Source organism: Halichoerus grypus, chromosome 6, assembly GCF_964656455.1.
Source record: "Halichoerus grypus chromosome 6, mHalGry1.hap1.1, whole genome shotgun sequence".
Lineage (NCBI taxonomy): Eukaryota > Metazoa > Chordata > Mammalia > Carnivora > Phocidae > Halichoerus > Halichoerus grypus.
In genome coordinates this window covers 44,864,366-44,886,217 of record NC_135717.1, presented here as the reverse complement: position 1 = coordinate 44,886,217, position 21,852 = coordinate 44,864,366, and the positions used below count along the sequence as shown (strand labels likewise).

The following is a 21,852-nucleotide window of genomic DNA, read 5'->3' as shown; positions in this document are numbered from 1 at the left end:
TAAATAAGTATTTAAAAAAACAAAAAAACCCTTAACTAATGGCATCAAGATTCCAAGTTGTCATTCCATTGGAATGATACTTATCTTCTTTGGAAAGAGATAATTTATTTGGGGGAAATAGCATATACACACATTAAAAAAAAACTATTAGTCATAAAATGTAAATTTCAGTACAAGAAAACAATACTCAACTGTTTCTGGGGGTGTGGCATGCATATCCCCCATGGTCTGTGAGAAGATGTTCGGTGGAGCACTGTGTGATGTGTCATTTTATTTCAGTGGCTATGCTTTCACTAAGAATGTATACTACATCTAGGAAGGTAGAAATATCAAAATTAAAGATATTTTTATATTTCTGATACCCTCATTCTCTATTCCAGCTCCACGAGTAACGTATCTTTGTGGATTTCAGACCCAAGTGGGTTTTTGTTGTTGTTGTTGCCATATTCGAATCTACACTCCCCTTGGTAGCCCCAGTGCCACTCCCACATTTTATCACTTCATCTCCTTGGTGTCACTGAGTCCCACAGCCTTGGCCTCCAATTCAGGCTCTCTCATCCAGCTTCATGCTGCATTTATGTTCTCAAATTTCAGGACATTTCATGCTTCAAAAACCTTCAATGGATTCCCATTGAAATGATGAAAAAAATGATTCATTTGGTGTTTATGTCGGTCCATCATTTGGAACCAGCTTTTTGGTTTCACCCATAACATCAAATCGTATAATTTTGCCACACTGGCCTCCACTCTTCTTCCTGAATATTTGGGATCGCCTTGCTTTGGTTCACCTTATTCCTTCACCCTCAAAATGCCATCTTCTCTTTCCATTTATTGAAATCTGATTTAATCATCACACTCCAGTTTAGACATCATCTTCTGTGAATGTTTTCAAAAATCTCTCCTCTCGCATTCTCCAGTACTGTGTTTATCACTTTACAAAAATGTTTTCCTCTGTGTGTTATATTTTGCTGATACATGGCTACCTCCTCAACTACATTATATTTTTAGACAAGGACCATACATTATTCTCATTTATATTTCCCATAATTCTCACTAAATATTGGATGAATATATGAATAAATGAATGAATGAATAAAAGACTGCATTGCTATTGACAATAATGAAGGGCATACAAACACCTGAGAACTGAGAAAACCCTGAGCCAGTTTATAGTTTTGAAAGTTGTATGACACAGTCATTTAGAAAATAGTCAAACTATAGATTAAGTTGATAATAAATTCTAGACTACATTGATAATAATAAAATTGTGGTAGAAACAGATTTATGAAATACTATGAAATATCCTAACTCTCGTAAGTATGCAAATTCCTAATTTCTATAATTAGAAAGTAGTTGCTTTGTAGAATTAATAGAGATGAATAGACATAATTCTAAAACATTTCTTTATGTTTTTCTTGCAGAACTCAATAGATGTTAAAGTGGTTTTGCTCACCAAGCTAGGGTGTTTCATAAAGGCAAAATAAATAGTTTCTTCTACACCACATTTTATCTGAGTTAGGGTTAGGATATCCCATTCTCTTAAAATCAATGAATATTTATTGACTATCTGCTAAGGCTAAAGCACTGTGCCAGGCAGAATAATCTGGGAGCAAACAAGACAGAGTCCCTGCTCTATCCTGGCCTTGGGGAATACAGATGCAGCAGCAGACTCTTCAGATCCAAACTTATAAATGCTGTAATAAGGATTAGTGTTCAGGGAGTTAGGACAGAATTTCTGGAGGAAGTGAATTTTAAGATAGCTAAACGATTAGGAGTTAATCATATTAATGAACAACAAATAATACTCCAGAGAAGAAACTGTTTTTAAGGGGACCTGAGGTTGAGACAGAAAGCAAAACACTGTGGACAAACAGAAGGTCATTAGTCCCATGTAGATGGATAGGAATGAGTAAAAAGGAAATTCTGAGCCAGCTTGCTCAGAATTTGCACGCCTTGTGAGTAAGTATTGCAGACACCATCCTGAAGACATGGACCAGTGGTGCACATGTAAATTCACTGGAAGGGTACTGTGGCTGTGGATGGCAGAAGGAGCCGTGGAAAGATTAGAAGCAGGTGCTATAAAGGCGGGACAGAACCTGATTGGCATATGATGTTGACCTGAAATAGTGACAGGGGTGGGGCAGATAGAAAGCTGTTAATAGAGTTGAGAGACAGTGAAGGGTTCAGATTCAAGCAGATTTTGCTATCAATTTTCATATTAAGGGTAGAAGGAAGAAAGTGGGTCAAATTAGTGTCATCTGGACTTGCAGGAGAATTTGGGTGAGGAAGGGAACCTTCACTGTTTTAGTCCACTAATGTTTGGGGCTATTTGTTATTGCAGGATGGCAAAGACCTTTCTAACTGATACAAACCATGAAGAATAATATATAATCTCCCCCCACAGCCCTTCACCAATAACTGTTATTAAGTAGCTACAGCATGAATTTCTGAAAATCAACAACAATAATAGTGCTACTGAATTTCTAGGTGAGGTTACACAGGGAGGGGAAAGACTTGGGCAGTAGAACACCAAGAAGCAGTTGTACCCCTTCTCCAGCAACATGAGCAACGTGAGATCCTAGAGGGATAGGGGGTAACGGAAAGTGTATATATAGTCTTTCTGATTTCTGGAGATAGTTCATCAATAAAGGTGTTTCCCATGGTGAATAACCACCCCCCCCCCCAAAAAGCCCAGCTGAGTTTCTAGTTACATATGTATAAGGTATATATAAATAAATGTATGTACAAATAGTATATAAATGAGATATAGGTATACAAATATTTGCATTATGGAGGGTATATTTATACATAACAATACAGTTATTACGTGGCTGTGGTTGCCTCAAGGCAGGTGGAAGGGCAGAGATGGGCTGTGTAGCCCTTATGGGCAGGTCTGAGAGCAGAGCCACTGGCCAGACTTCTGCTCAGCAGCAAAGCCACCAGCACGTTAAGCCTGAGTGAACTTAATGGGATGAAGCGAAGGCTTTCTTTTCTTGCCATCATGACGAGGGTGCACATTTACACCAACACTTTTTCTGCACGCCTATCTTCAATCCAACAAGGCCAGTGAAGCTGCTACTGCATTCCACCCTCTCAGCAACTGGCCTTTCTCTCTCCCGTCCCATTTTCTATCCCAGTCTTGCTCTTATTCTGCACAATGATATTGCAACCACCACCAACCAGAAGTTACAGTCAACCCTGCAACTGTCGCAAGCAGGACCTGGGGGCCATAGGCACTGTCAGGGATAGTAAACCATTTCCTGGGAAGAGTTGGTGAAGCTTCCTTCAGAGGAGTCCCCATGTCCCCATGTACTTGGTGTCCATGAGCCAAAAGGATATGCAAAGATGCTTCCACATTTCAAGGCTGGTTTCTTGGTTCGTATTCAACTTAGGTGCTTAGGAACAGGAACCCATACTGATGCCCAAGGGCAAAAAGCCCCATCTGCCTTAAGGAAGGGGGTATGCTTGACCATTATGCCCAGTAAGGTGCAACCCTAGACTTTCTGTTTTTCATGTTTTTATTCCTTTTTTTGTTGTTGACCTTGTGCCGGGTTTGTTTACAGAAGATGTATTTTGTTTAACTGAATACAAAAAATGGAAAACTCTATACATAAAAAGGAAAACAGAAGAAAAGAAACATGGGGAGAGAGGGCTGAGGTGCGGGTGCTGGGTGAGACAGGGCACAGTCTGGATGGCCGCCTCCCAGGCTCATGGCTCAGCACTGGGGCTGGGGGTCTTGATGAGTCCCACAAGACACATATTTTTGCAATTCATAAGTAAAATTGATTTTATTAATAAGGATCTTTCCACATGTCTGGAGCAAATAAGTAATGAATTCCAAGGAAAAAACCCACACACAGTGAAATGAAAAGTATCCCAGGATGACAAAAATATATATAAATATGTATACCTGTAATCACTGCTGCCTCAGAGAACCGTTTTTCCTTCTGATCTTTCTTAGATATCCTCTTCTGCTTCCTGATAGGATTCTGATCCTCATCAGGATGAGGGGTTCTTCCTGCCAAAGCACTGATGTCACTGAAGTGAGTGGAAGACTATTACATGATTTTTTTTAAAGGATTTTATTTATTTATTTGACAGAGAGAGAGATAGCGACAGCAGGAACACAAGCAGGGGGAGTGGGAGAGGGAGAAGCAAGTTTCTCGCTGAGCAGGGAGCCTGATGCGGGGCTCGACCCCAGGACCCCGGGATCGTGACCTGAGCTGAAGGCAGACGCTTAACCGACTGAGCCACCCAGCCATCCCTATTATGTGATTTAATAAGAAGAATCTGAAAAAACACTGAGGTGAATGTGAATTTGAAGTCGGTTTGTCCTCCATATAAGCTATGATGTTGTCTTAATCCATGTTAGATGATGACAAAGCTAATGTTTGTGGGCTTTTTTGTTTTTTTTTAGGAAAATAAAGTCAATAAAATTCCTTTTAATTTATAAATGAAGATGTCTTATGGATCCAGCTACAGCCTACGGAGGGAAAACACCGCTCTCCCTGTCCATTTCGAGAGTGGAAGTGGGTTGGCTTGCACGATGCCCACTCTTGATGAGGGCAATGAATCACAACCAGGATATTCCTTATACTTTACTTCTATGAAACATACATAGGAATCAGCTATTTTTGACTTTCATTTGCAAATAAAATATGACATTTTAACATTGCCAGTAATGAATCTTTCTGAAAGCTATAATGTAATCTGAAGGGTCACTGACAACCAGTTTTCTTGTCAAATTCAGTGAAATTAAACTGAAAAATATCACTATTTTAAAGGAAAGTAATGAAGAAATGCAGCAGTGTAACAGTAAAATCAAACCGAACTTTACTGTTTTGGGGACATTATTTGCATTGACTGTCTCCTCCTCCTAGATATGTAACCTGCCTCCCTTTCTGTTCTGTGTTCTCCCACTTAGTGAGAGAATGGATCCTCACAGTGAATATTTCATAGGAATCTGATTTTTCTTTAGGGTTTGGACTTATTTTTCTTCTGGCTTATTTACAGCTTTCACTGGTGATAAAATATGTTAGGATCGGACATACAGTAGGTAAAGCAGTCTCTCCCAGCTCTTGGCAGTCTGATAAAATGAGTTCAATTTTCCTGCTGGTTTCTCTCTAGAGACAGGCAGCACCAACTCTGTTTTCAACTAGCAGAGGGATAATTGGTACCCAAAGACTGGTCCAGTCATGATGATGCTAAAAAAATTAGAATAAACAATGATAGAAAATCTATTTACTGTGGGGATATGAAATATTAGAACAGAAATCTGGGTGATTTAACATACTGTTCACTGTTAGATAATGAAAGAAAAAAAACCTAAAAAAATTCTACTCACACAACTAACAGTAATGTATGTTAAAGGCTTGCATGGATTTTTCCTAATATGGCACAATTTCAAAGCGAAGAAGAGAAAAACCCCATATGGTGCTGAAGAGGGAGGGGTGAATTCCTCAGTTATCATTTAAAAGATAAGCCATGTGAGGCCCATGGGAGCTTTATCCCCTTTAACCACATATATGTGAGTGGTTATTATAGTGTGGTCTTGTCAAGGGAACTTAGCAACGAGATAAAATAACAGCTGTATATTTTGTAGTGAAGTTTGCTTAGGAAGGCAGTTGCCATGGGAACGCCTGGCAATAGCGATTTGATTTTGTGTTGTATGAAAGTGATGAGTTTACTTTGTCTAGATTAGGTTCCTCGCACTGGCAACTTCTGGAGGAAAAAAAAGAAAGAAAAAATAGTCTTTTCCAGACATTTGCATATTAAAAAACGATCCACGTCAATTTTGAATAGACGTGGCACAGACGTTACTGACAAGCTTCTTCATCAATGAATCACATACTTATGCCAAAAAATATACATTGTGTAAATTTACTGTATTTCCAAAGAGCTCTGGCTCTTTGTGCTGTGGCCCCCCCTTATTCAAATGAGTCACATTCAATTATAAGTCCTCAGAAAATTGCCTAAAATAGTTGCAGCTGGGAGATGTAAAAAAAATCTTATGAATGAGCAAAAAATGAAGTGAATTATACTCCATGGGGAAGTCTCTCAATGAAAAATCTGGTCAACAGGCTCTTGGGTTGCCGGGGGGGGGGGGGGACGGGAAACAGATGCTGACTGATAAGAATTTGCTTATTTTAACAGGGAGACACCAGTGTATGTGCTGGGGTTCGAATGAATGAGGAATCGGCTGAACTGTTTTCTCTCTGCAGGTGGCTGGGCTTCAGCGAACTGAAATACCCTGATCAAAAGATGAAACGCATTTCACCCCGGAGACTGGCAACACGCATTCCTTTCATTCAGAGGTAGGGATTCAAGATGGCCAGGACCTGCAGGCGCCTACAGAATATGAAATTTGTCGCCCAGTCCCAGAAAGTCTGCCAAGGCCACGGCCACGGCCACAGCGTGTCACCAAGGAGTGAACAAGAGGCACATTCACGCACCCTTCCAAATGCACCCCTTCCCCACTTGGCTTCCACAGCAAGTCTTGGTGAGAAAACCTGTTCTGCAGATGCCTGGACAGAGCTGGATTGGATCTGACATATCGAGGGTTGATCCATTGTGTCCCGAGTTTAGGAAAAGATCTCCTCTCCACCAAGACTGAAAATCTTTTTGTTAAAGGGAAACTCAGAAAGGTTATGGAAAGACGACAGATGAAGAAGCAGATTTTTGAATGTAAAGTCACTGTAAGGTCTAGGACACTTTATTACTGACCTTAATTATTTTAGCAAAATCTACCTTCCAGGATGTGTCTTTCTTGAAAAGCAACAGGGTATGATTAGTTTTGCTGTCTCAGCTTGGTTTTTCCTTGGAGATTGGAAGAGTGAGCCATACATTTATCTCCCCTTTATCCTTCCTTATTTGTTTCCTGGACTTAGTCAAAAATTTGAAAGCTCCTTGAATTCTTTTTTTTTTTTTTTAAGGTTTTATTTATTCATTTGAGGAGATACAGAGAGAGAGAGAGCATGAGCAGTGGGAGAGACGAGGGAGAGGAGGAAGCAGACTCCCCGCTGGGTCAGGAGCCTGATGTGGGACTCGATCCCAAGACCCTGGGACCATGACCTGAGCCGAAGGCAGACGCGTAACCATCTGAGCCACCCAGGTGCCCCGAAAGCTCCTTGAATTCTTTTGTTGGACGTCAACTCCTTACGTTTTTCAGGGCTTGCTTGGACAATTTAAGGTCATTTTATATGAAACTGCATCCATTTGGTCAGGGGTGTTAGCAACTGATGTGGGAAACAAAGGCAGAAGAAAAATTATCAAATTTCCTATTACTTACAGCACACTGACAAGTCCTTGAAAGAGGCAGAGTGACATTTCTCTAGGAATTCAGCTGCCTCAACGTTCATACTTTGCTAAGGGCAAAAGGCAATCTTAGCCCAACGCCCAGGATCCTGTAAGTCTACTTTAACATATAAAAATTCCTTTGGCAACCTCCTCTATCTCTCCCCCCCAAGATATGTGTTGGCAATCATCCCCTCAAGCATATAACCCACTGATATACATCTTTTTATTTTGTTTGTTTGTTTGTTTGTTTTTGTTTTTTGGTCTTTCTTTCTCTTTTTTTTTATTATGTTATGTTAGTGACCATACAGTACATCATTAGTTTTTGATGTAATGTTCCATGATTCATTGTTTGCGTATAACACCAATATACATCTGAAGGGTCTCATGACTAAGGTTTTATTAGACAGTAATAAATGAACTTTCCCAACAATAGCTAGCACCCTCAGAATCCTGGAAACCTTGTTTCCGAAATACCTGGGAGTCTTACGCTCTCCCCAACCCCCTCCCAACTTGAAAGTATATAATGGGCCGTTCCTCATGACCCCAGTACAGCTCTCTCTGCCCACGGGTCCTGTCCCCGTGCTTATAAAATCACCTTTTTGCACCAAAGATGTCTCAAGAATTCTTTCTTGGCCATCGGCTTCGAACCCTAACGTCTCTCCTACATCAACAATTACAACAGGTAATATTTCTTCCACACTCATACGTGTCTAACACTGGGATTTCTAAGTCCTGCTTCACTGCGTGACATAATGAATGACAGCAAAGCCAGGACTATTACAATCTCCACTTTATGGAAGAGGAGACTGAGGTAAAGAGGCTGTGTCACTTGCTTAAGATGGGTTTATTTGGGAGCTGGAACTTGAGTCAGGCTGCTGGACTCCTGAGCCCATAACTACACTGCAAGGTGCCCTCACCTTCCACAGCTCAGAGGAACTTTTGGACCATCCTCCATACCTAAATAATCACCTCCTCCTGCCTCTGAAGAGGAAAGCTGTGGGTTACAGCCAAAGAGTTCTGGAGCAAATCACAGCTCACTCTCCAAACCATATTTTTCCATACACTTCTTATTACTTAATTTTGCTATTAATCCAGAAACTACTCAGCTATTTGGAAATGACTTGAAAGTCCCAATGTATTCAAGATATCACAACTTAGTTTGACTGTTGTCAACTGCACATGATGAAGTGAACACTGGGTGTTATATGCAACTGATGAATCACTAAATTCTACCTCCGAAACTAATAATATGGTATATGTTAACTAAATTGAATTCAAATAAAAATGCTAAAAAAATTAAATAAAATTGTTCCCAAATGAAGTCCTTAAGATACACTTGAAATACACAAAATTAGGGATACATAAAAATGGAATTAAGGACTATAAGAATATAATTATAGAAATTAAAGTCCAACCAGAGTCCTCTTACTTTCAGAAAATTTATGTATGGATGTAGTAACAAGCTATTATTTTATCTTTACTTTGGAAGTAAAAAGGAAAAATTGATTTATCTTGGAATAGAAATCACACAAGCTATATAATGAAGGGTGTTCTGCTGATGCTTTGCAAGCCCAGAGTTTTGCCAGGAATTTAGTAACAGAAATTCCTTCTGTGGTAAATCTTCCAAAAACAGCTCCTGTTTTGAAGATATAACTCAAAATGCATGGCTTAAGGTCAAAAAGGATCAGGATAGATGATTCTGTAATTTTATGATTTTGGAGTTCTACAAATTTATTTCAATATCTGAAAGTATTATAATCTGACATGTTTTTTTTTCCATTTCCTCTTATTTAACAGCTTTTTATCAAGCGCTGGAAAATAATTTGACATTTCCAGAAATACAATATTGCTTCTTAATACTATACTAAAACAAAAAAATTAACTGAAATACCAATATAATGAAATATCTACTCCAATTTGAAAATAGACAAATTAAAATTAAATAAATGTGAATAAATGTAGAGTATTGGTTTTAGCAACAATGACTAACATGATTTTAAGGGAAGTTTTCTTTTCTTATTTTGTTGTCTTGGTTTCACTTGTTCCCCTACCCCCCCCCCACACACACACTTCACGGGGTGTAAAAAAATAAAAGGAAATGCTTCAGATTCAGTAGGATTTCAGAGCCCAAGAGGACAAAGTCAACAGGAGCCAATGCTGAAAATGGCATCCACCTGCAATGGTGCACATGCCTAGGAAACCCGTGTAACTTTTCTGCCCAGAAATACCATTCACAGAAATGTCTTAGCTGTACTAACACAGATGTTGCACCCTGTCTAGGTACGACTAGATTCAACCCAGGATGCTCTATGCCTGAGGTCTAGAAAGAATCCACTTTCTCATATGGTGGAGGTGAGGTGTTCCTATAGGTGCTTGAGACACTCAAACAAGGATGTGAGCGTCAAAAACATCACTCACAACTGAGCAAGTCATCCCTGTACAAAGCTCTTTTAGAAATAATGCCAGACTTGCTTCATGCGGGGAGGGGGGGACGCTGCACTCTGGAATGAATTAGAGATAGTTATGAGCATGCATGCTGAGATTTTAGGAAACTCAGAGCTCTAGCACTGCTTGCCAAATCCAGACCAATTCTGACATTTATTATTTCCCAAGTCCCCCCTACATGACTACCTTTCTTCTGTATCCCACAACATAGACGTTTATTGTAAAAGTTCAATCGAAATGTTGCTTTCTGTTGAGACAGAAAGGAATGGGAAGACAGAACTGACTGACTTGTATGGTATGAACTTCAGGGTCACCAAATCCAATATTTATTTAATTTCTTGCAGAGTTTTGAGGTTGTACCACATGTATACTTGAATTTGAAATTAACTTTAGCTCTGAATAAAATATAAACTTGGAGATGTTATGCCCCCCATAAGGATCTACGTTTAATACAAATAAAAATTTGAATATGCTATTAAAAAGGTGTTTTAATTAATCAGACATGTTTTCATAATTATTAATGTTGTGTTCCATTATAATTATAGTGAGCGACTGTTGGATTATTTGCCCACTCCCCTCCCCCTGGCCTCTTACTAAGAGCTGACCCTTCCACAAATCCACGTGGTCACATGGGTGACTCCCAGCACCCATAATGGTCTTGTTTTTAGGCTACAATCACCTGAAATGGGATCCACCTAACTTAGACCAGGCTACCCACAAGTTCATTTCCAAGGAATCAGAAGTGGGACTAAGAGACTTATCTAATTTCTTTACCATAGGCTGGATCCTTACCACGTTTGAAGCTTTTGGCACCCCTGATCTCTATCATGTGAATGAGTGAAACAGAAGAAGACAGCGGCAAAGATGTACGCAAGAAGCAGACCCACAGAGGATATCTTTTGCCAAGACCTTTCATTCCAGATGGGTCTTTGAAATAACTCAAAGCATCTGCTTCTTCTCCAAGTACTTCATTCTGAAAATAAATAAATGTATCTAAAAAATGTGTAAGTGTAACACAAAAGGGTTTTATGACATAAAGAATTATCATAGACTCATGAGTGCAAATTACCAGAATGATCAGTAAGTAAAGCCACATTGTAAATTATCCTCAAAAGAATTCATGTATGCCATAATGAATAGCACAACGACGAATGTTCAGGAAAGCAAACTTATAGTCGACGAAAACATCAAAACTAGTGATTCAAAATATGATGTAAGTATACTAAGAGGACAGGAGAAGCTGGAAGAGGCTCATGGGGTTCATGGAGGAAATATTTCCCTCTATTTGCTCAAAGCACTAATAGCTTTAGAAAATCCAGTAACACATTTCTGGTGGACTAAGCAACATCTTTATCAAATAATTTTTCCCATCTAAAAGTGACTGTGAATTAGTATTTGATGGTAGGAGAGAGGGAAAGTGTGCACTTGTCATGCGTATCCCCAAGCTATGGGAAATTGCTCACTTTTGTCATCTGATGCACCATTGAAGCCACCATATTTCCCCCCTATTACCTGTGACAGACTATAGCACCCCTCTGTTGCTCACAACAGTTTTAAATGCATTCATAGTCCTTTTCATATCTTGCTTCCATGGAGCATGTGAGCTTTGCATGTTGAAGTGTTCACACAAGATATCCTTAAGGAACAAAAATGACAAGACATTCTATCAAGATTCCTGTTAAAGAACTTCCATCAGAATAGTCAATTTTTCAACTTTCATCCAACATGTAACAAATGCCTACCAAACGTAGGTCTAATCTTGCCTGCCCTTTATCAGACAGCTCACACCCAGGGCATCCCCAGACTTATGAAATACAAAGTTGAAAATCAAGGTATCTAATCCTATTACTACTTTGGGTTAGTTGCCTTGGACTAGAATAAATTACCTTGCTTTTTAAATTGACCTTTGGATAAACACAAGTTTCCACTGTTTTCAAAAATATTTTTTTTACCTGTCTGATAAAAGATCTTTATTATATATTCAATTTCTTGTCTGGATAATTTGTAACCTACAAATAATTTTCAATGTAAAGATATTTGTAAGACTAGAACAAAGAATCTCTTTTTTTTTTCCTGAGCCTTTTGGAAATAAGTTGCCAACATGATGTCTCACCACATGTAAACATTTTAGTCTGTAATTCTTACAAACAAGAACATTCTCTTACATAACCAAAATGGAAACGTCAAAATCAAGAAATTAGCATTATACATTATCACCATCTAATCTAGAGACTCATTAAAGTTTTGCCAGTTGTTCCAATAATATACTCTGGGAAACCAGAAGATCCAATTCAGATGATATGCTGCATTAAACTGTCCTGCCTCTTTAGTCTCCTCTAATCTGAATTAGACTTTCCTTGTCTTTCCTGACCTTGAAGCTTTTGAAGATTACAGGACAGTAATTTTCACAAATCTCCTTGAATCACAAGAGTCTCTGATGGAATCCTGAAAGAAATTGTAGAGTTTTTGCCTACTGCTTCTCTTTTTCCTTTTCCTGCTCCTCAAATGAAAAATTATAAAATAATTTTAGGTAAAAATATTTCAGTTTTATCTCAGTTGTCTACTAAATATGAATAAAATTCACAGACATGTAATTAAAATTCAATTCGTAAAATGACAATCTGGAAATGAAGACTCCTAAGGAAATATGAAAATCCTAAAAGCATTCAAAACAGGAATACCCAGTGGATTTCCCTGATGACCAAAAAATCTCAGACCTTGGCATAACCTCATTGTCAAAACTGACATGAAACTAAAAGCAATGAGACAAGATAGGCTTCAATTATAACCAAAGATAAATGAAAAAAATTCTTATTCTCATCCCCTTTCAAAATTGTCATGAGACTCAGAACTGCCTAAACTGGGCTTAGAAGAAAAATCTGCTTTTATTTTCATTGGTTTCAATTTCTATAACTGGCTGAATTTATTGTGTATACCATTTATAAAAGTTATAGAAATGTATTAAAAATATTACAGCAACTATATGTGCTTCCATATGCAGTCGGGTAGTTTTATAAAATAGTCATTGGATAAATGAATTACATTTTAAATACCTGGAAATAGTAAGTTAACATGGAGTTTCTACATAAAAAAAAAATCTCTTCAAAAAGACAAGGGTATTTTATAAAAAAATCTGATGCTTGAGATGTGCTTTAGTAGACTGAGTCACTCACACCCATTAGAATGGTTATTATGGAAAACAAAACAGGAAATAAGTGTTACCAAGAACGTAGAGGAGGTAAAATCCTTGCCCTGTTGGCAGGAGTATAAAATGATGTAGCAACTGTGGAAAACAGTACGGTCGTTCTCAAAAAATTAAAAATAGCTTTGCTATAGGATTCAGCAATTCCCCCAAACTGTCTTCCAAAGTGGCTGCACCATTTTGCATTCCCACCAGCGACAAATGAGAGAGTTCCTGTTGTGCCACATCCTCACCAGCATTTGGGGTTGCGAGTGGTCTGGATTTCACCATTCTGGAAGGTGTGTAGTCTTACCTCACTGTTGTTTTAATTTGCAATTCCCCGATGGCATAAGAGCATCTTTCCGTGTGCTTATTTGCCATCTGTATGTCTTCTTTGGCGAGGTATCTGCTCAGATCTTCTGCCCATTTTTAACCGTTTTGTTTTCTTATTGTTGAGTTTTAAGAGTTTGTTTTATATATCGGATAGTGGTCCTTTATCAAATTTTTTTTTTTTTGCCAATATTTTCCCCCAATTTGTGGGTTGTCTTCTTACTAGTTTTGTTTTGTTTTTTTTTTGGTAACCAAATTTAACGTCTTATGCAAAAGCAGAACTTACTGGGAGGAAGAGGGTCAAAAGCACTAAAATTAAACCAGTATTATGGTACTGTTGATGTCTTTTAAGTATGTGCTTTTATTTCTTCTATTAATATGAGTTACAAATTAAAGTGCATTTCCTTTTTTTTAAAGATTTTATTTGTTTGAGATACATAGAGAAAGAACGAGCACAAGTGCAGGTGAGAGGCAGAGGGAGAGGGAGAAGCAGACTCCCCACTGAGCAGGGAGTGAGCCCCGATGCGGGGTTCAATCCCAGGACCCTGGGATGATGACCTGAGCTGAAGGCAGATGCTTAACCAGCTGAGTCACCTTTGCACCCCTAAAGTGCATTTCTGAATTTTTTTTTTATTCTACATTTACGTGATTAGATTAACCTTGTAAGTGAAAGGTCACAGGAGACTCATTCTGCTATCGTTGATATCAACATGCTGGTTGACATGAACTCTTCCTAGGCTCTTAACTATGCCTTTGAGCCCACCTGCCCTTGCTTACCTTTCATTTAGCTGAACGACAAGGGACCAAATGAAAATCTACGGCCTTTATTTTAAACTGGGAGACTAGATCAGCTAAGAGGTCATTTGCGTCATGTATAAAGGTCATGGATTAAAGAAAATTTTCAGTTTAATATGTTTTACTTTACTTTCAATGTACTGACCACGGGAAAGAGAACACTCATTCTCCAGTCTCCACGGAGAGTTAGGAATTCCTCCCAATACCCCATGGGTTTGTCTAAATACAGCAATAATAATTAGCTACTCATCTCACCAGTCAATTCGGCGAAACTACTTGCTTTACATTTTTTCTTTCCCTACTATGACTGGAAAACCGCCTGTACTCCTTCAGTTCTTTGAATTAACATAGCGTTACCTTCCCCCAAGAAGTTCACAAACCTGCATTCACTGTTATTTTTTTTTAAATTTGTTTGTTTTGTTTTGTTTTGATAGCCATGACTATTTGCATGTTTTGTGTTTCGCCAACAAGCCAAACAGTGAACTGGATCATCTCCTTTTTCCAACCCAAGAGTTCGGCCAGCCTATGGAATGCAGTATTTCACTGTAAAGGAATAGCTTTGATCATTTTATGTTAGATTTGTGGTTGTAGACCTAGTATCTGGCATCCACAGGAAAAGAAAATGCGAGGTAAATCAGTCTCCCCGTGGCAGGGTGGGGGAGCAGGGGCCTCTAGGGTTTTGTGGAGGTAGCTAAAGGGACAGGGGCAGCAAGCTGGTCTGTAGTTTCAGGCTTGTCATGCGTTGTTGGAAAACATTAGGCTTACATTGATAAGAAAAATAATTAAGATAGGCTTCCTAAAATAGAGATATTTTTGTGTTCTCCTCTGGACTCAAGACATAACTCCCGGAACCCCTGTTGTATGTACTTCAGACTAATTTAATCTTCGGTGTTCAGGAGCTGCTTACACAGGTTTAAGAGGGAGGACTTGATAGGAGACAGTTATCCAGGAGCCCAGCTCCCCAGCTCCGGGCAGTTTCCAGAAGCAAGAGGTGCTCCCTTGTTGTCACTGATTTGTAAGGACAGATTCATACGTTTCTGCAAGAAATTGTCCTTATTTCTCTGTTTTTTAGCATGGTGAGTATATATAAGCAAAGAAAATAATGGTATAAAATTCATTGCGGAATTTAAATCACCACACAGCAAAGAAAGTTTTGATCTTTTGCTCAATAAAAAGGAATCTGTAAACTTGAGATCCTGGTAGATACTGAGAGGTGGTTCTAATAGATATAATACCTTTTAAAGGAAATTGAGAAAAAAAATATCCTGAGGTTCCCAATGACCTATTAAGAATCGATCAAAGGAAATAAATGATTATATTTTTAAAAGTAAATTTCTATCTGCATAATGAAAATAGTAAATATTATATCTCACAGGAGAAACTTTAAAAAAAGTAAATATTGCATCAGAATTCTTACCATCTCTAGGATCTTAATGCCTGGCAATTAGTATTATATATAGAAAAAGTGATCATGATGTAACAAATTTGGAATTTGCCCAAAAAGACAATGAAACATAAAGAGGCATACAGACTGAAACATTTTTCAACAGTAAACAGAAACATTACCTAAGTCCTTAAGAGTTTTATGCAATCAAAAAGATATGAATTTTTTTTAAATTTAAAATAAGGGAAAAAAGTAATAACTTCAACATTTTACCCATAAATAGCATTTTTTGAAATATATATAGTATTCTGCTAACTAATGGAAAATACAAAGAAATACCTGTGACTATAACATTTGAAAAGCAAGTGAGTTTATGTAGTAGAAAATAAAATGAAATAAACCAAAGGAAGTTATTTTGAATTGAAAAGTACAATTATATCAAAATATACAGAGTTATAATTCAAAGCAGAACATTGGAGACATTCCCTCATTTTTACAGTAATCAGCTAGAAGCAGATAATAATGAGTTTGAAGACAATCACACAAAGGTACAATGTTATTGATTGATTCAGAAAGATATCGATAGCTCGCATCTAGTGATCATGCTCTATATGAATCCAAGAGATAATGCGCTTGGAAATGTGGACACAGACAAAACTTGGGATCTTCAAGATCATAAATATTCAATAACTCACCCAAATATGCAAAGGCAGGAAATTTATAAAAATAAACACTAAATACACATTTAATTACAATATGGCATACCTTGGGAACTGCAGAAGCAACCCCTATACCATTAGCAAGAATTATTTTGTGTATATATGCAGATAGTATTCATTTACAATGAGAAATACTACATTATTTATTTTCTTAGAAATTTGCCTATATAAAAAGTTCTGCAATTAGTTTCAAGTGAATTTTCCAGTCCAGTTATGGCTACATGTGGCCCTTTGTCTTACCTGTATTCATACTATCCACCTCCAAACCATGGCTCTAGCATCTGAAACCTGTAGCACTGATATGCCTATTGCTGACAGAAATGAAAGAAATGGGAAGCCAAGTGTCAGAAGGGACTAGAGAGTGGATGTTGGCTTCTCCTCCCTGAGGGTCTCCCAGCTGCTGCCTAATGTCCACAGCAGCAAGAAAACACACCTCCATGACAGATGAAGCATTTCTTCCATTTCCTAATAAATATTATATATATTTTAAAACAGATCTTCCTGTATCCAAAATATATAAAGAAGTTATACAACTCAACACCAAAAAACCCCCCAAATTACCCAGTTAAAAAATGACCAGAAGACAAAGAGACATTTCTCCAAAGATGACATCCAGATGGCCAACAGACACATGAAAAGATGCTCAACATCACTCGTCATCAGGGAAATGCAAATCAAAACCACAATGAGATATCACCTTACACCTGTCAGAATGCCTAAAATCAACAAGAGAAGAAACAACAGCTGTTAGCGAGGATGTGGAGAAAAAGGAACCCTCATGCACTGTTGGTGGGAATGCAAACTGGTGCAGCCACTGTGGAAAACAGTATGGAAGTTCCTCAAAAAATTAAAAATAGAACTATCCTATGATCCAGTAATTGTACTACTGGGAATTTACCCAAAGAATACAAAAACACTAATTCAAAAAATATTTGCACCCCTATGTTTATAGAAGCATTATCAATAATAGCCAAAATATGGAAAGAGCCCAAGTGTCCATTGACAGATGAATGGATAAAGAAGATGTGGTCTACATACACCATATTATTCAGCCATAGAAAAGAATGAGATCTTGCCATTTGCAACAACATGAATGGAAGTAGAGTATAATGCTAAGTGAAGTAAGTCAGAGAAAGACAAATACCATATGATTTTGCTCATATGTGGAATTTAGGAAACAGAACAAATGAACAAAGTAAAAAAAAAGAGACAAACCAAAACACAGACCCTTAGCTATAGAGAACAGACTGGTGGTTTGGGGGTTGGGTGAAATAGGTGATGGGGATTAAAGAAGACAGTTATGATGAACACTGAGTAATGTACATATGGTATACCTGAGACTAACATAGCACTGTATGTTAACTATACTGGAATTTAATAATAATAGTAATAATAATAATAATAATAATAATAATAATAATAATACAGACCTTTCTTATATTGAGGGAAATTCCCTTTTGTCTTCGCGATATTCAGGGAGGCTCCAGGAGACCTGACACAGCAAAGGGACCAGAGTGGAAGTTTCATCCTAGACATGACCTGGCTGTGCGCCAGAGGAAAGACAGGCTGCATGAGCCAAAATAGAATCATTCCAGAAGGCAGGGGCCACTCCAGCTCCCTGTGAAGGGATGTTAGGGGACAGCACAACTAACACAGTAAATTCAGTCAGTTGCTAATTTCTTCATTTACAGTTTTGGAAAGGAGAGGTCAGAGAGTTTGGAGAGTGGCCGACTAAGTCTGAGAGTGATTTAAGAAGCCAGAATCACGTGTTATCATATTGTGAATATCATGTTACCAAATATGAAGTAGCAGTGACATGGGGCCACGGCATTCTTGCTGCTCTCGCTGCAGTTAGGAGGGACACTGAAGTGCTGTGGTTAAGATGGTGAGGCAGAAGGTAACTGCCTCCTACACAATATCTATTCTCTGCCTCTACAGAACCTCACGTTTATTCTGGGCAGGGTGTACACATCCAGAAGATTAAACGTCTGTCTCTTTTCCATCCAGTCATGGCATGTGGCCACATTCTGGCCAACGAGGTGCAAGCAGAAATGTGTAGGAATTTCTGGAAGACTCTGTAAAGGGAGGGGGATCAGCCTTCTCCTTCCTCCATCCTGCTGCCTGGAATGCTTACGTGATGAGTCTGGCAGCCATACTGGACCATGAAGATGAGAGCCACGCTAAAGGGACTATAGCACAGAAAGCACAGAGGCTTCGAGTCTTTGGGGAGTAGCCATATCACCTCCAAACGGCCAGATGATGGGCTTCCTTTCTCATGAGAGATGAAAACATCCTCTCCTCCTCTGGGGGCCCATGTGAATCGCCAGGGGAGAGGTGTGAAAACTTTATCCCTCTCCCAGTCCTTTCCAGTGCAACAACACACCCTAAGGGGGCTCATGTTGTCTTAGAGTCTTCACACCTGTTCTCTCAGTCCTTCTGCATACAATATGACCTTGAGCTTTCTACCTCTGCTGACTCAATGTCACCAGTTTGCTGACATTGCCCATACAGGTCACTGTTCAGAAGTAGTCCAGGTGTAATCTGATCCACAGAGATTTGTGGAAGGACAGGAGTCCCAGCCCACCTGGAACGGAGGTGAACAGGGAATGACTCAGAATGCCACACAACTAGCCCACTCACCACAGGGCTCCAGAGGGGAGCTGTACGTATGGAGAAGATGCTCAAGAGATTCCAACAATGGAGAATCAGTAAAGAAGATGAAATATTATTCAGCCACGGGGAAGAATGGAGTCCTGCCATTTATGATGATATGAATGAACCTGGGGGGCATTATGCTGCATGAGAGAAGTCAGACAGAGAAAGACCAAGACTACATGGTGTCACCTAAATGTGGAATCTAAAGGGAAAAAAAAGTCATTTATAGAAACGGAAAGTAGAAAAGTGGTTGCCAGGGGCTCAGGGGTGGGGCAAAATAGGAAGAGGTTGGTAAAAGAGGTACAGACTTTCAGCTATAAGATGAATAAAGTCTGAGGATCTAATGTACAATGTGGGACTATAGTTGATAACATGGTATTGTAAAACTGAAACTTACCAAGAGAGTAGAACTTAACTGTTCTCATCAAAGGCGGGGGGAGGAATAAACATAGGAGGTCATACATATATTAATTAATTGGATGGTAAGATTCCTTTCATGTATATGTGTATCACATCACCGTGATGTATATTTTAAATGTATTACAATTTTATTTGTCAGTTACACCTTGATAAATCTGAAAATAATGACAACAAACAGCTTAAAAAAAACCCCACACAATGGTTATAACTATGCGTTCAGCGACCACGAGAGGCAATTCTACTGGTGGTGGCAGCTGTGGGAACAAAGCCACGTGGGGGGCAATGCAACTATGTCACTTCAGGCATGTGGACATGTCTTCAACGATTTATAACCCTGGAAGCCAGAGCATGAAGATTTCATCCTTTGGTTCTCACACTGCACCCAAAATACAGTATAGGGACACAGCTAAAATTAAACACACGCACACAGTCTAGCAAATATTTTCTTAATGCTCGTTCTACATAAGAGAAGTGAAATAAGTAATCGAAAAGCAATTAAAGAGGTTATTAAAGCAAAAAAAAAAAAAAAAAAAGTGGGGCTCAAAAGAATCCTATCCTTGATTCAAAGGCACAGTTTTTCAGTGTGATTGGGCAGATAATTGCCCCATTTCTGTACTCCGCTTTGTGAGCACAGATATTTCCTTAAATTGGCGTGCTTTTTATTCATATACCAAAGGAGTGAATGTCGCCCTCCCAAACATGTTATTGCTTCCTCCTAGAGTAAAATTCCGTGTGCTGCCATTGCCTTGGAATGACAGGTCTGAAATATCTACGCCATCTGGAGCAAATGGTTTGGCTTCCAGCTGTATTCACTTAGCTCTTCATCTTGTCTAAGTGGAAAAGCTGAGTGTCTAAGCAAGAGCTTCTTTTGGACAGAGCAAAAGGAGGTTTAATCTGTACTCTGTATATACACAGAAAGACTAGACTTTGAGCGAAAGGCATTTCCCCCATGCCCAATGTAATCATTTCTCATTTTTTCCCAGTAGGATTGCTTGAATTTATGGGCCAGCTTTGGCCATCCTTCTCAGAAGGGATCACATTGCTGTGGGGCTTCAGAATTTCTGAAATGCTTTGATCATTCAAATCTATGGCATGAGGCTAACTGTAAGGCCATGCTGCACAGATTAGTAGAAAAGAAATCATACTGGGATGGTAAACTGCTGAGAAGAAAACACTGATTTCGATTCTTATGAATTTTTTTCCTTCGACATTTAGAGACAGAGTTTATTTTCCTATTGTTGGCTAGCGAGGCAGCAGAGTATTCCAGATGGGAGTCTAGTGCCTGCACCCCAGTCCTGCCGCTTACCAGCTCTGCAGCTGTAGGCACCTCTTCTCACATTGTACCTCACTGTCTCTTCTGTAAAATGGGGACACGATTAACATCTATCTCATAGGGATACTTGCAGGGTTAAAAAGATTATGTACTACAAAACATTTGGAAGAATAACTGGTTAAAAAATAAGCACTCTATGGATATTTATTAATATTAGGGAAGCCGCTTTTTTGCTGCTTTTTTTTTTTCATATTGTGTTATTCCAGAAAGAGTTAATCGACACAGACTCTCAATATACATCCATAACTAAAAGAAGTAAGGGAGTGAGAAATTGAAATTTTTGAACATAGTACAGTTAGCTGTTTTATCTTTTCTCTCCTTATTTAAGTCTCTCAACATCCTATGATGGAGGTATTTTTAGTCCCATTTCTACATAAAGCAACTAAGGAATATGCAACTCATGAGGAGTGATCTACATGCTATATACTATATGAGGTTAAATGCAATTAAAAGAACACTATCAATCATCCATTTAACCATGTATACATACTACTTGGCATTTTTAAATGAAATAAATCAAATCAAATTAAAAAATTAAACTATTAAAATAATTGACTTTACATTCTTGTGACTTTCACTGGTAAAAATTTAATTGGGCCTTTTTTAAAACCCAGTTATTTTTCATCTTAAAAAGGGTTAAACTGTCAGGTCTGCATATATGGCAAAAATAGCTCAGAGTCAAAATTACTCTTTATAAAGCCCTAAGTGGCTCCTAAAACATAGTCAAAATATCTCACTTAGGGTATTCCATTCTGTGAAGTGTTCTTTTGCAACACCAAAGTTTGAGCTGGAGAATGGGAGAAAGAGAAATTCTACAAGTGGGTAACTGACTTCTTAAACCACTGTGCCTTTGTGGTAATTAAGATTTGGAGTCTGGGATTAGAAGTGGTTTTAAAATCTAAGCTAATTCTAATATTGTCTATACCATTCATACAAGGTAACAAATTTGTTAGTTACAGAAAGCATTCAAAGAGCTACTAAGTAATACCTTGAAATAGAGGGCATTATGTTCTACATTCTGGGCATATGTTAAGTACTCCTATGATAGGATTCATTTTTTCCCTCATATTTCAGGCATGTTTGCATTTATTAACCTGCTCCTTAAATATAAATTTAATATTTCCAAGAAAATTTTGTCTTAAAATTGTTATTTGATTTTCAATTTGCCAATTTTACCCTGTTGTTATTTGATATTTATTTCACGATAGTACTATGTTTTACATCATGTGACTATCTGGCATACAATGGAGTGTATTTAGATTGTGGAGCTAAACGCTGCATTATTATTATTGTT

The 21,852-nt window shown here is 38.3% G+C and overlaps 1 long non-coding RNA gene across 1 annotated transcript; it reads right to left on the bottom strand.

Annotated features, from left to right (window-relative positions):
* Positions 1-6,796: 6,796 nt before the first annotated feature.
* Positions 6,797-17,711, bottom strand: LOC144382091 (uncharacterized). The gene is made up of 3 exons (XR_013448493.1): positions 17,581-17,711; positions 10,534-10,714; positions 6,797-7,235 (listed from the first exon to the last, which is right to left on the bottom strand). It is a non-coding gene; the product is annotated as an uncharacterized LOC144382091 (long non-coding RNA).
* Between the last annotated feature and the right edge of the window lie 4,141 nt (positions 17,712-21,852).